Here is a 13231-nt window from a genome sequence, read left to right on the forward strand (position 1 = left end):
CGATTTAGTCGACTAAAGTGTGGCTTAATCGGAGCAGAGCAGCAGCACGAGCGAGGGGGAGAGCAACAGCAGCAGCAGCTGGGTAAGCGAGCGATCGAGCGAGAGCCGGAGCAGCAGCAGCAGTGTGAGTGAGCAAGCGAGCGAGCGAGAGCCGGAGCAGCAGCAGCAGATTCGGCTGGTATGGACGCTGCTGCCGAAGGGGCCTCGCACTGGGGGAGAGCCGCCATGGAGATGTCGCCCGTGGCGCCGGCTTCAAGGTAGCCGCTCCATGGGGGTGCGGCATGGAGCATCGTCGGTGCTGGGAGGTCGAGTTAAGGAGAAGGTGTGATGCGATGAGTGTACAACCCCTTTGGTGGCGCCGAGTAGGCCTCGGGTTCGTTCGAGGAGTTGGTGCGGATGCTGCGGTTCCGGTGGAGCAGGTTAAGGCTGTACTGTGGGGATGGAGCAGCCGCGATAGACAAGGAGATCGTCGAAGCAGCTCCTTGGAGGTGGAGGACGGGGCGGCTGAACCAGCGAGATGGCGAGATGGACGACGGATCCTCATCCAGGGAGGTGGACGAGGGACCTCGAGCTGTTGTGGTGGACGACGTCGTCGGGGAAGAAGCTCTGGCTGGGTAGAGGTGACGTGGCGGACCGAGGAGGGTGGGGTTTCACGGCTGGAGCGGAGAGGTTATGGCGGCCTGGGATTTCGAATGGCGAAAAGGGGGAGATGGGAGGGGGTGAAGCATGACTTAGGGACGCGCTTGTCCAAAATGTAGGGTGTGTTACAAAAGTACCCCCCACCAATTTGAACTAGCGGCCCGTTCGGCTCAGGGTTAGAAGGGGGATTTCGCGTGTCAAGATTTGGCAGCTGGAGGGAGTTTTCGCGCGTGTTGTAATTTCAGGATAGCATGGCGCGGGTTGTGAAGGCGCCAATTTTGAGAGCACAATATCTGAATTTTTGGGATATAACAAGACGCGGGTTGAATATTAGGGACAAGCCTAACATAACGTGTAGTAATATTGTACTTGTACGTACCAAATCAATTCGCACTTCCCTCAACCAAAAAGAAAACGAAAAAAATAAAACTATTCACACCACACAAAGAGAGAGTATTGCCCCGTTTTACTATACAAATGCCATTCAAAGCTACTCCCTCCTTCCATTTTGATGCTAACTTTGACCAAATATTAGAGCAATGATATATGACATGCAACTTACACAAAGCACACCGCTAAATTCGTCTGTGAAAGGTTCTTTCAATGATATAATTTTCACATTGTGCATGTCATGTACTATTAATCTGTTCAATAGTTAAAGGAGGTCTTAACAATCTGATTACGCCCTATATAGATGGAAGGAGGGAGTATGAATCCATGTTATGTCCGATTAAAATTTTTCGCTTGCTGTATAATGCATGTAACCTACTCATACCAACATTTTAGTGCATTCCAAATGTCTATACTACCGCTGCAACTCGAACTAAATTTGAATTTGTTTCTCTATTTCTGTCGGGGATATACCCCGCGGTGTAAACCGGCCAGAAGTTAACCCGGCCGGACTTGGCGGTTTATTTGAGACCCCGCTGACACTTGGCGGTTCACCAGCGACCCGTTTGGACCTGGCGGTTCACGACTCACTGGTAACCCGCCTGGAGCTTGGCGGTTCACGGGCTACCCGCCCGGTCTTGGCGGTTCATTAGTAACCCGGTGGGCGGGTTAGATGGATGACGAGGCCCAAGGCCCAGAAGGCCGGTTCATGTTTAATGGTGGGCCGGTTTATGAGGAAAGCGTAAGGACTATTCTCCTACAAAGGAAGCAAGACTAGGACTCCACTTGTAATAGATTAATCATAATCCTACTAGGACTAGTCATGTAACCCGCCCCTTCAACATATATAAGGAGGGGCAGGGCTCCCCAAAGAGGGACAAGTTACAAGCAAGAATAAACAATGTTAGGGCTAGACACAAAGAGGAGAGCCGGTTTACGGCGACTCCCTCGTGATGATAATGAGACCTAGCCTCAAACAGCATGTAGGGTTTTTACCGGATGATGTTTCCCGGGGCCCAAAGCTGTCTAAACCCTTATCTTGCGTGTTGATCCGCCCTGCATCTCTCGTCCCACTCAACCCCTCTCAAGCTACCACATAGATGCGTTGGCCTCGCGACTAAGTCCTGACACTAAGGACATCTGACGTGATATTTCCACGACAGTTGGCGCCCACCGTGGGGCCTACGCACAGCGGTGTTGAGTTCTTGGAGGGATCACTTCTCAGGGATCGAGAATCTCGTGATTGGTCAGATGAAGAAAAGATGGTTTGATGGTCAAAATCATGATTAACTTTGGAATTTACAACACGAGGTGTTTTGAAATCTAGAAATTAGGGTTCCATCATCTGCACCGCTAGACGTAACAAGGCCATCCGCCGAAACTGATTCTACGTTGAGTCTCAGGTTGACAAGGAGTTGGTCTGCTGCACGGTCGGATTCGCTGAGTTCCCCTACCGCTGGCTCAAGTCTCAAGAAGGCCACCTGATTTTCAATATAACAGAATAGCCCGACAGCAAACCGAAACAGCTGCTGCTCCCGAGATATTACAAGGTTCGTCCAAACTGCTGACCACAGGTTTTGCAGAGATCGAAAGAGATTAAAACAGCGTTGGATGCACTGGCACAAACCGTCGAGTCTATTCCACTGCCACAATGGATGGTCCAAGTTTTGGTTTTTACCACAAGTTGCTATTATACGCTACAGGTGCAGCTACAAATCCACGACCTGGAAACGGATAAGACAGCAAACCGGGCCCAAAGAGCTGACCTTCGCTCCGCCTCCGGTTCAGGATCGATTAGCTGCTTCAGGCAGCCGTCGAATCTCGCCGCTCCTGAACCGCCTCCGCGGGATCGCCCGCTCTCTGGTCTGGGCTGGTTGCTGTAAACTGCCGCCCGTCGGAGTCTCCTCTGCAAGCTGGTTCACGCGCCCTTCCACCACAGACTCGCCGGGATCTGCCGAGCCATCTCTGCAGCTGACCAACACCATGGATGCATCAAAGCAGTCGCCCCTGTTGTTAGCGTCAAGTTACACTTGAAGCCGTTCCAAGCCGGCCGCCGAGTCGACCCGTCGCTCCAAGCGCCGTTCTGCTAAGTTGCCAAACCGCCGGCCGCCTCGGTTTGCCACCAAATCACCTCTGGCTCTGCGTGCCTGCGCTAAACCGGCCACGGCCTCTCCCTGCTTCCAACCTGCCGTCACGGACGGGCGTTGAGCCGCCGCCGCTCAGTTTCTGTCGCCGGATCACCCCCGTCCCGCCTGTCTGCTCGTGGCCTCTGGTCGTCACCTGTTTGCCAGCCTGCCGGCCACCCAGTTGAGTCGCCGGCCGCCGCCCAATGAACCGTTGTCCACTTCAACATCCGTTGCCGGCGAGCTGTATCTTCGTCCTCAAACCGGCTCTATGCCTCTGCTGCCGCCTTACGCCGCGGTCGGCGGTCGGTGCCGGGCCACGCTGGACTTGCCTACCTTCCCTTCCGTTGCCTTGCCACGCCGGGTCACTGCCGTCATGCTCGATGCTGTTCCATAAATTGTTCTGCATATGAGCCGCGCCGGCGCCGAGTCGCCACACTTCTCCTGCAAGTTGCTGACGCCCGTTGTTGCGTCTGTTGTTGAGCCGCCGCTGGGCGGTCGCGGGACCACCAACTCGCCGCTGCTGAACCGCCACCGAGTACCGTGACCCGCCTACTTCGGCCAAAGAAGCATCATCGAGCACTTCCTTCCATTGGAGCTGTCGTGAGCCACCGCTCCGCCTCGCTGCCATCCCGGTGTTGAACCGTCGCCGGGTCAAGTTGACCCGGCCTCCCCGTTCCCACTACTGCCGAACATGGAGTCGCCCCACGACCCTGCCACGACCCGGCCTCGCTGCTTTAAACCGACACCCCCGAGCTGCCACCTCCAAGTTGCCATGGCTGCGCGCTGTTCCGAGCCACCAGCCACCTTACTCCATGAAGTGTTCAGACGCGTCCGGCGATTTAAAAAGATCGAACAAAGTTCAAAGTATATCTGAGAACTCTTTTCGTTCGACTATATCATCCACTACTGATGCCCGCGTTTGTCTGACAAGTTGCCAGGTGCTATCTTTTCTATATATTTTATTAGCGCATATTAATTTGTTTAAAAACAGTTACTCTGTCTTTCAATATATCTTATGCAGGACAAAGTCCACTACAAAAGTGGCGTCGTACCATGGACAGGAGGCTCGCACCGGTTTAAATGTCGTGGCGAACTCTCGCACCTGCACCGACTGCCGCTGCCGCGCCCGAATTGTCAGTCTGCACTAATTTACAAATGCCGCGGCCGACTCTCCCTTCGGCACCGGCTTACAGCACCGCGGGCGACTCATCTGTTCATGTCGCCTCTGAAGTCGCGGCCGTCTTTCGTCGTCCGTCTATCGCGACCTGGTTTACATCAACTAGCCGGGACTGTGCATGCGATTGACTCGCTCGTCCGCACCGGTTTACAACGCCGTGGCCAATTCGGTCGTGATTAATTTCAGCTTCACCATGGTGATCATCAACTCCATGGTGGATAACCCCTAGCACGATGTATCAGGTGAAATCCATCCAATATATTTTATATTACATATTGCCTTCTTTAAAAGAGAAATTACTCCGGTTTGCAAAGTTGTCTAATGCAGGACCTAAACCGCCATATTGGTGCAAATTTAAAGGCCGTTAGAAAATTTCCGGCTTAAAAAGAAGGATTCCGGTTTAATATCCGGCTCAAGGGGAAGATGTCTCCCACAAAGCTTTGAAGCTCTCAATATCCGGTTCAAGATCCCGGCTCAAGAAGAATTTATCTCTTGCAAAAAGTTAAAAATTGTCGAAAAGGACCTGCTGCCATGATGCGCGGTTCAAACATGGGTATCCTACCTTATTGGCCTGATATATTATTGATCACATGGGGGCTTCTGCTTCATAAAGTGGGGTCTCTGTTCTTTTTACATCATGCGTGGTTACACGGAGGTTCTGTCTTAAAGCGGCCTCCGGTTTACCCCTCGAGTTAGCTTTTCAAAAGCTTTATATCATATCACTTGGGGGCTTGGTCGTGTCCGAACCAATGCAACACCTTTTGATAGGCGAAAGCCACCAGATTATTTGGGGACATGGTCAAGTCTGAACCAGTCACGCCTCTTGGTCGGCCTAAGGCCACAGAATCACTTGGGGGCTTTGGTCGAACCCGAACCATCGTCACCCCTCTTGATCGGCGTAATGCCAATGCATCACTTGGGGACTTGTGGTCACGTCTGAACCATAGTCATGCCTCTTGATCGGCCTAAGGCCACAGAGTCACTTGGGGGCTTGGTCGAACCCGAACCATTGCCACGCCACTTGATCGGCATAATGCCACGGTTTCAGTTGGGGACCTGGCTGACTTGAACCATAGCTACACCTTATTGGGAGCTTGGTCGTGTCCGACCATGGTAACACCATCTGATCGGCTCAATAAAGCCTCTTTTTGCAAACGGTCTTATCATTGCCTTTGCTTCCATATTTTTTCATAACTGTTATTTGATTTTTGTTGCGTTTTTAAACCGACATTGTTAATCCATTTCAAACTGTCAATTACAAATTGGCGGAACACGGTCAAATCCTAGTCCGGAGACTATCTGCCCGGTTTGATTTTACCTTACCATGGAGTAAACCAGTGTTCATTAACCCAGCTTGACTTTCAATTACAAGTTGTCAGTACATGATCAAATCATAATCCGGAGACTATCTGCCCGGTCTGGTTTGACTACGAGTCGCCAGTATTATATGTGGTTAAACCGGTGTTTATCACAACCCGGTACGGTTTTATCATAAACCGACAAAGTATGAAAGGAGTTATCATTACTCAAGATTGGGGTTATCACCCTTACTACAAAAAGTTGGTAAACCAAAGATGTGATTCAATGTCACAGGTATGATATATTTCATTGATTATTCTTAAGTGCAGCCTTGGTTATAAACCTGGGTTATATGTTGGGCATTATGACCCGTCCGGCGGTAAACCGCCAGGACACTTTAAACTTGTTGTATGCAGAGACAGGTTGAATAAAGCATGATGATAAATTATCCGGTGTTTATTAAACCGGCCTGGCTTTAAGACGATAAGTCGCCAGTATATGATGAGAAATTATCCGGTGTTTGTTAACCCGGCTTGGCTTTGGACTATAAGTCGCCAGTACATATTTGAATTGCGCCATTGGAATCATGCGCTTATAAATCATTGGGTTATATTATTCAAATAGCCAAACTTGGCTGAATTTTCATTATGATATTGAATGAATAAGGTTTTCATACCAGATTATATTATCTTGAATAAGCCAACATGGCTAGATTTTTATTATGGTTATCAATAACCAATATTATGATTAAGGTTTTCAAAGTCGCTTCAGCGCAATGGCTATTATTTCATCAATGGGTATGATTTAGTCTACAATGGAGGGAATAGTCCCGAGTCACTGCAGGCTTACGACCCGGCACTTGGGGGCTACATTATTTAAGTTGAGATTATATCAAATATGCAAGTCTCATGTCGCTGCAAGCATGCACCATGACACTTGGGGGCTAATGCAAAGTCATTTTTTTGCTCATATTATTGAAGACCCGACTCATCACATTATAATGAGTCGGCCCTTGGGGGCTACCAATTGCTCCTGTCAACAGTTGAAGGTACAAAGCTTTTTATTCATTATATTGAAGGGTCCACTGCTCAGTTGGTAAAGCACAAGGCTCTTAACCTTGTGGACGTGGATTCAAGTCCCATGATGGGGGTTACATCATATGATGTTATTTTCATTGAAGTATATATTAAGTCCCTGCTCATTATTGCATAATGACCCGGCACTTGGGGGCTACATAGTATGGAGTATTCAGTTTTTACTAGTCACTGGGATGAACAACATGGATTTCTTTGAAAGTGGCAGTATTTATATTGAAGCAAAGTCTTAAGCCACCACTTTGTTCTACTCAAAGACTTGGGGGCTACAGGTATTATATTATTATCGAAGAAATATTGTCCAATTCTCTGATTGAGCAAACTAGGTTGACCCGGCGTCACCAATCATTATGGCCCTGTGGCTGCAACCCGGCGTCATTAATAATCATGAACCGGCGTTGGCAACAATCATGAACCGGTGTCTGCAACAATCATGACTCGTAATTAAGTTTTTATAACCCGACAGTCTTTGGCAATGATAAAACCGGCAAGTTCTGCATCTTCAAACCGGTTGAATGTCAGATGAGTATTTCAAGACCAATATTTCTTAAACCGGCGCTTTGGAAGCCGACTCAAGTGGATTATTCTTCACAATATTTTTTCTATAAGAAGCCAACATCAGCAATTTGAGTATGAAGCTGGTTATTGACCCGGATTTTCTAGAAGGAGCAAATGACAAAGGACTTAAGGACGATTAGGTGCCGGTCTACAAGAATTCTTAACCCGGAGCACAACCAGCCAAATTTGTTCTGGTGTTTATTTTGCAGCATAAGTTTACCATGGATAAATCCAAGCTAAACTTGGGGGCTAATGTCGGGGATATACCCTGCGGTGTAAACCGGCCGGAAGTTAACCCGACCGGACTTGGCGGTTTATTTGAGTCCCCGCTGACACTTGGCGGTTCACCAGCGACCCGTTTGGACCTGGCGGTTCACGACTCACTGGTAACCCGCCTGGAGCTTGGCGGTTCACGGGCTACCCGCCCGGTCTTGGCGGTTCATTAGTAACCCGGTGGGCGGGTTAGATGGATGACGAGGCCCAAGGCCCAGAAGGCCGGTACACTTTTAATGGTGGGCCGGTTTATGAGGAAAGCGTAAGGACTATTCTGCTACAAAGGAAGCAAGACTAGGACTCCACTTGTAATAGATTAATCCTAATCCTACTAGGACTAGTCATGTAACCCGCCCCTTCAACATATATAAGGAGGGGCAGGGCTCCCCAAAGAGGGACAAGTTACAAGCAAGAAGAAACAATGTTAGGGCTAGACACAAAGAGGAGAGCCGGTTTACGGCGACTCCCTCGTGATGATAATGAGACCTAGCCTCAAATAACATGTAGGGTTTTTACCGGATGATCTTTCCCGGGGCCCGAAGCTGTCTAAACCCTTGTCTTGCATGTTGATCCGCCCTGCGTCTCTCGTCCCACTCAACCCCTCTCAAGCTACCACATAGATGCGTTGGCCTCGCGACTAAGTCCTGACACTAAGGACATTTGACGTGATATTTCCACGACAATTTCAATAAGAATCTACAATCATGATTGTTGCCAACTTCAACCATCATTCGTGTATTACCTCAATAACACACCACATGATTACTATAGAGATAGGTATGAACTATGTGTACTACATGAACTCGAATTCTATTTTTTGAATACACTAGATGTTGATTCCAAATAATAGTACATTTGATGTACTAACTATATATTCATAATCTAAACCATGTTCCATACGTACACCGTGTTTATCACACATAGTTCCCCGCCCCCTACATTATGACAAGTATTTAGACCTGAGTTGCAAAAGCCACACATTAGCCCAAATTATAATCAATGTTCAACATTATGATATCTTCTTCAAGTATCCGTATCCACTTTTTTATAATGAATTATGATCTTTGTTCGTCTTTTACACCTTCACGATCCTCTTCTATTTGTAGCTAGCTAGCGCTAACTTTCTATCGTGCATGCACACGCCCGCCCCCCTCACACACCCTTAGCGTCCCCTCCATCGCGCACGTTCATTATTTTTCTTTAGGTCGTCCACCAGCGGTGTGTGTAGGCCCGGGCTCCTTCTTTCTCGCACACACTGGTCAATATACCTCTCTAGCCAAGTGTGCCTACAACAAACACATATATACTTCCCCTCTTCTCTTCTCACCGTCCATGCCCCCATATGTCCAATATGATTCCACGCAGGTGCACACTCCCGCCCCTCTTTTTATTAATCACATGCTCGCACACTCCTCCCCCCTCGACATGGTAGGCCTCTCACACCACCTCCTAGCCACACCCTCTCCCCATGTCTGCCTCTCCAGACCTTATTTGCTTCTAACACATGCATGCGTGTATATGAACTAATCTCCCTACATATAGCCAGGTCGACTATAATTCGTTTTCACCAAGCACCGATACACTTACCTCACTAGTTATGTCTCTCCTTTTCTCGGACACACGACGGTTGATATTCCTACGTAGTTACGCATGCTTACCACAACCATATCTTCTCCCCTCATCATCCTTGAATACCTCCCAACCCGTCTCTCACACGCAAATGCATAGACAGACAGACATCCCCCGCCGCCTCTTATTGATATTGCACTCATACCCTCCGTTTGTCTAGAAGGCCTCTCCGCCCATTTGTGAGACGCCACTCCACCACCAACCCTCCGATGCTCTACCTTTGTCTTTTTCCCAACCTTATTCCTCTGCTACACATATCCATGGATGTCGACCGATCTCCCTCAATACATAGCTAGGTCTCTCTCCTTCCCCACACATATACTAGTCGACCGGTCTCTACCCCCCCCACACACACACCGATAGTCGACCGTTGTAGGTAGGTATCCATGCCACGGAGAAGAACTGCACCTCTGCCCTCTCAAATTACAGTAGGCCAGCCACCCTGTATCTTTGACGTGGGCAAACACAAATTCAATGGCACTCTTTATCGATCGCGCAGCCACACGCTTCATCCCTGTTTTCAATTCTATCGATATCTCACGTCCATGAGTCCGTTTCACACACATTGCATATGTTACATTTTTGTGATTGAGATATCATCAACACATTGCCTATGTTTCGCACAAACCATCTCTCTCACACCCACCCACGTACATACCTGCACCTAAAGAAGAAGTGCACGCAGGACGCACGTACTCACGTCTCGTTCCCGGCCACACCCGCGCGGGTACACGGTGGAGTTTATTTTTGTACGAAAAGGCAGCCCACGTGATAATTTGACGTGTGTAGCGGTTGTTTACTCGAAGGAGGGTCGGGTACCACGCCTAGAATATAAAATGATTGCCGTGCGGAAAATGAAAAAATGGGTTTGTCTCTCGTCACACCATCTCACACAAGGCCGCCATGGCCTCTCTCTCTCAACGTTGGTTAGTGACCCGGCCGCATCCCGTCCACCGGCGGAAAGGGAGGATGTGCATCATCTCTCCGTTCGACGGCGTTGAGGCAGCTCGTCCTGATCTACCGTACCCGTCGTTCTCTCTAACCAAGCTTCGGCGCGGTGGGGCCTTCGCCACTTGCTCGCTGCCGCAGTATGGGCAGATCCCGGCCGCCGGTGCCCTCCTAGTAACATCCCGACGACCCTCATTTGCTGGATTTCTTTATGTCGACAAGCATATTTTTTCTGGTTCACCCAATGATTTTTGATCCCCCTTCTAATCCGGAGGAGTCTCCCGGTTTACCTTTTCCCTGTTAACATCATGGAATAACCAGGGGGACTTGTCTTAAGTCAGCACGGTTTATACGGGGGCTACTTTCTCCCTTTTTGACGGTAATGGTTTATAAAACCACCGCTTCAGGCTTGGATAAACCAGCTTTATACCCAAACATGGAAGGTATTTCTGTGTCATGTGTTTGTTATATTTCTGATACACATATCAAGATCATAATCCGGCTGCGGTATAACCGCTACCGAAGTTCAAATTTTTTCTGATTGCAGGAAATATGAATTAAAGTTTTTCAAGCAAAAGCTTTAGTACTTATGCACGAAGGCATATCCCAGGCAGAAGTTTTAACTATCCTATTACAAGGCAGCATGGTGCCCAAACAAAATCATTGTTTTTGTAGAAGGATGTTTCAAATAGCATTTTAAACCGGCTTCCGGTTCAAGCTTGCTCCTCGTCCTCCGCCGCTTCAGCTTCCTCGTCTCTACCCATTGGCTGGAAATCAACAGTGGTCCAGTCGATTCCCATTAAAGCTTGGAAAACAGCTTCTTCATGGATCAGGGAAGACGGTTCAATATCAGGGGCGTAAGTGTGCTTACGGATTGGAGGAATCAGATTCTCCGCTTCAACAGTTGGGGCAGGCACGCGCTTGTTTTGATCATTGTATTGAGCTTGATAATGCGTCAAATCCGCTTCTTCAGCTAGCTGGCAAGCCAGAGGGCGCACTGCACGGTTTATAGCCCTTAAATCTTCTTCGTCGAACTCAGAGCCGTCTTCTTTGAGACTGGGATAGCCTTGAGCTGCTTCCACAGGATCAAAGTCGGGCACCCATGCCTTTGCCCGGATTAAGGCATTGATGGCTCTGGTTCGGGCAGCGGATTTTTTCAGCTCCTCAATCCGGGCTGGAAGCATTGACAACTTGCTAAGAGTGTCCTGGATTAAAGAGGGCGCCTGATTGTTGTGAGAAGCTGTGCTGATGATCCGTTGGGCTCTAGTGTACAATTGTTCTATCAAGGTGTAGGCAGCTTTCAGTTTCTTCCGAACATCATTTCCTAAGTGCCCAATACGTGTGCCTACAAAAGGATTGGAATGGTCTCAAACCGGACTTATGATACAGCAGATTCAAATTTATTACAGAAGTTACAAGGAGCTTACCAAAGATAGCAGCAGTCATGGAGTGTATTTGCCGTTGTACGGCCGTCAGTTCATCTACCACCGGTTTAAGGGCCGCTTCAGCATTTTCTACTCTTTTGGTTAAACCGGCCTTCTCAGTGGCCCAGTCAGCTCGCTCTTTCTTAAAAAATTTCTTCAGCCGTTCAGCAGTGTTCAAAGCGCTGGTTAATTCTTCCTTGGCTTTATCTGTTTCAGCTTGCTCGGTCTTCAGGGCCTCCTGCAAATCGGCAATTCGGTCCTCCTTGATTTTAATCTCAGCCTGCATACAGATGACATTTTAAAGTTTTCACAGTCGAGACAAGAAATTGAAGTATCAACCACATAAACAAAGTTATATGCCTGATACTTGGGGGCTAATGTATCTTCAATTTTTTGTATATTGCTCAACTACAAAGTCCCAAGCTCAATACAAGTATTCAACTTGGCACTTGGGGGCTAATGGCTATTTGATCAAGTTCTGTTTTAAGGACAACTTTTTAGCCCCGGTTTGCTTATGCTAAACCGGCCCTCGAGGGTTATACCAACGGATTTCAATAAAATATATATATTCAGGATCAAGTCCCGGTTTGACCAAGGTCACAAACCGGCCCTTGGGGGCTACCGGGATGAATGCAAGAGCAGAAGAGAAAGAAGGAATTTACCTCAAATTTAACCCTCATCATCTTGACCAGGCCAGCTTCACAGTCACGGCTAGTGTAAAGCCGGTTTAAATAGCCAGAATGAAGATCTTGAGCATTCAGAGCGGCATATGTTTCCAATTCGACACCCCATTTTCCTTTGTTCAAAGAGGAAGAATCCTCTTTGATGGTATGCCTGGTAAGAGTGGCAGGATTCCCGGGTTCAGAATGGCCTACACCGGTAATCACAACATCCTCATCTTTTGATTCGCCGATTTGGGGTGGTGCGGCCGTTTTTTCAGCAGGAGTGTGGGATTTCTCAATCTGGACAGAACTGGCAGGCGGATCAGCAGACGCTGGAGCATTAGTAAGACCTTCTTCAGGGATAATGTCATCTTGCAGAGGAGGATCATTGGGGATATCTTCAGAAATAAACACTTCATGATCCGGCGCTTGGTCATGTTCCGGGGCCACATTTTCTTCAGCCGCTTTATCCAGGCGGGCTTTTTTGCTTGGTTTCGGTTTAGCTCTGAAGAGAAAAATAAAAAAAGTCAAAGGTCAAAAAAAGTCAAACGTCGTTCTCTCTAACCAAGCTTCGGCGCGGTGGGGCCTTCGCCACTTGCTCGCTGCCGCAGTATGGGCAGATCCCGGCCGCCGGTGCCCTCCTAGTAACATCCTGACGACCCTGAGGTACAGCTTCCTCCGGCCTTGCTCCACTGCCCATCTTCCCACGTTGCTGCATGTGGATCTTCTTTAGTTGTTTGCTTAAATCGTATCTCGGCCAGCGTACTTTCCATCTTGCAATCTCGTCCTCAAACCATTTTTGATAAACCACCATGTGCTATCTTTCCCTTTTTACATGGAACATGCTTCTTTTTTGTCGGCGTATGTGTCGTCAACTCATGTTATTGGGCAGTAATTGTTTCCTTTCGACCTCCTTTTGCAAACAGGGCTATCCATTTTCACCTCGTTGCTATTGCGACCCTTTGGTGATGCACAAATCACTTTTCTGAAGAGTGTTTTGTGTAGTTCCGCC

The sequence above is a fragment of the Triticum dicoccoides genome, chromosome 7B (genome assembly GCF_002162155.2).
Source record: "Triticum dicoccoides isolate Atlit2015 ecotype Zavitan chromosome 7B, WEW_v2.0, whole genome shotgun sequence".
In the NCBI taxonomy this organism is placed as follows: Eukaryota; Viridiplantae; Streptophyta; class Magnoliopsida; order Poales; family Poaceae; genus Triticum; species Triticum dicoccoides.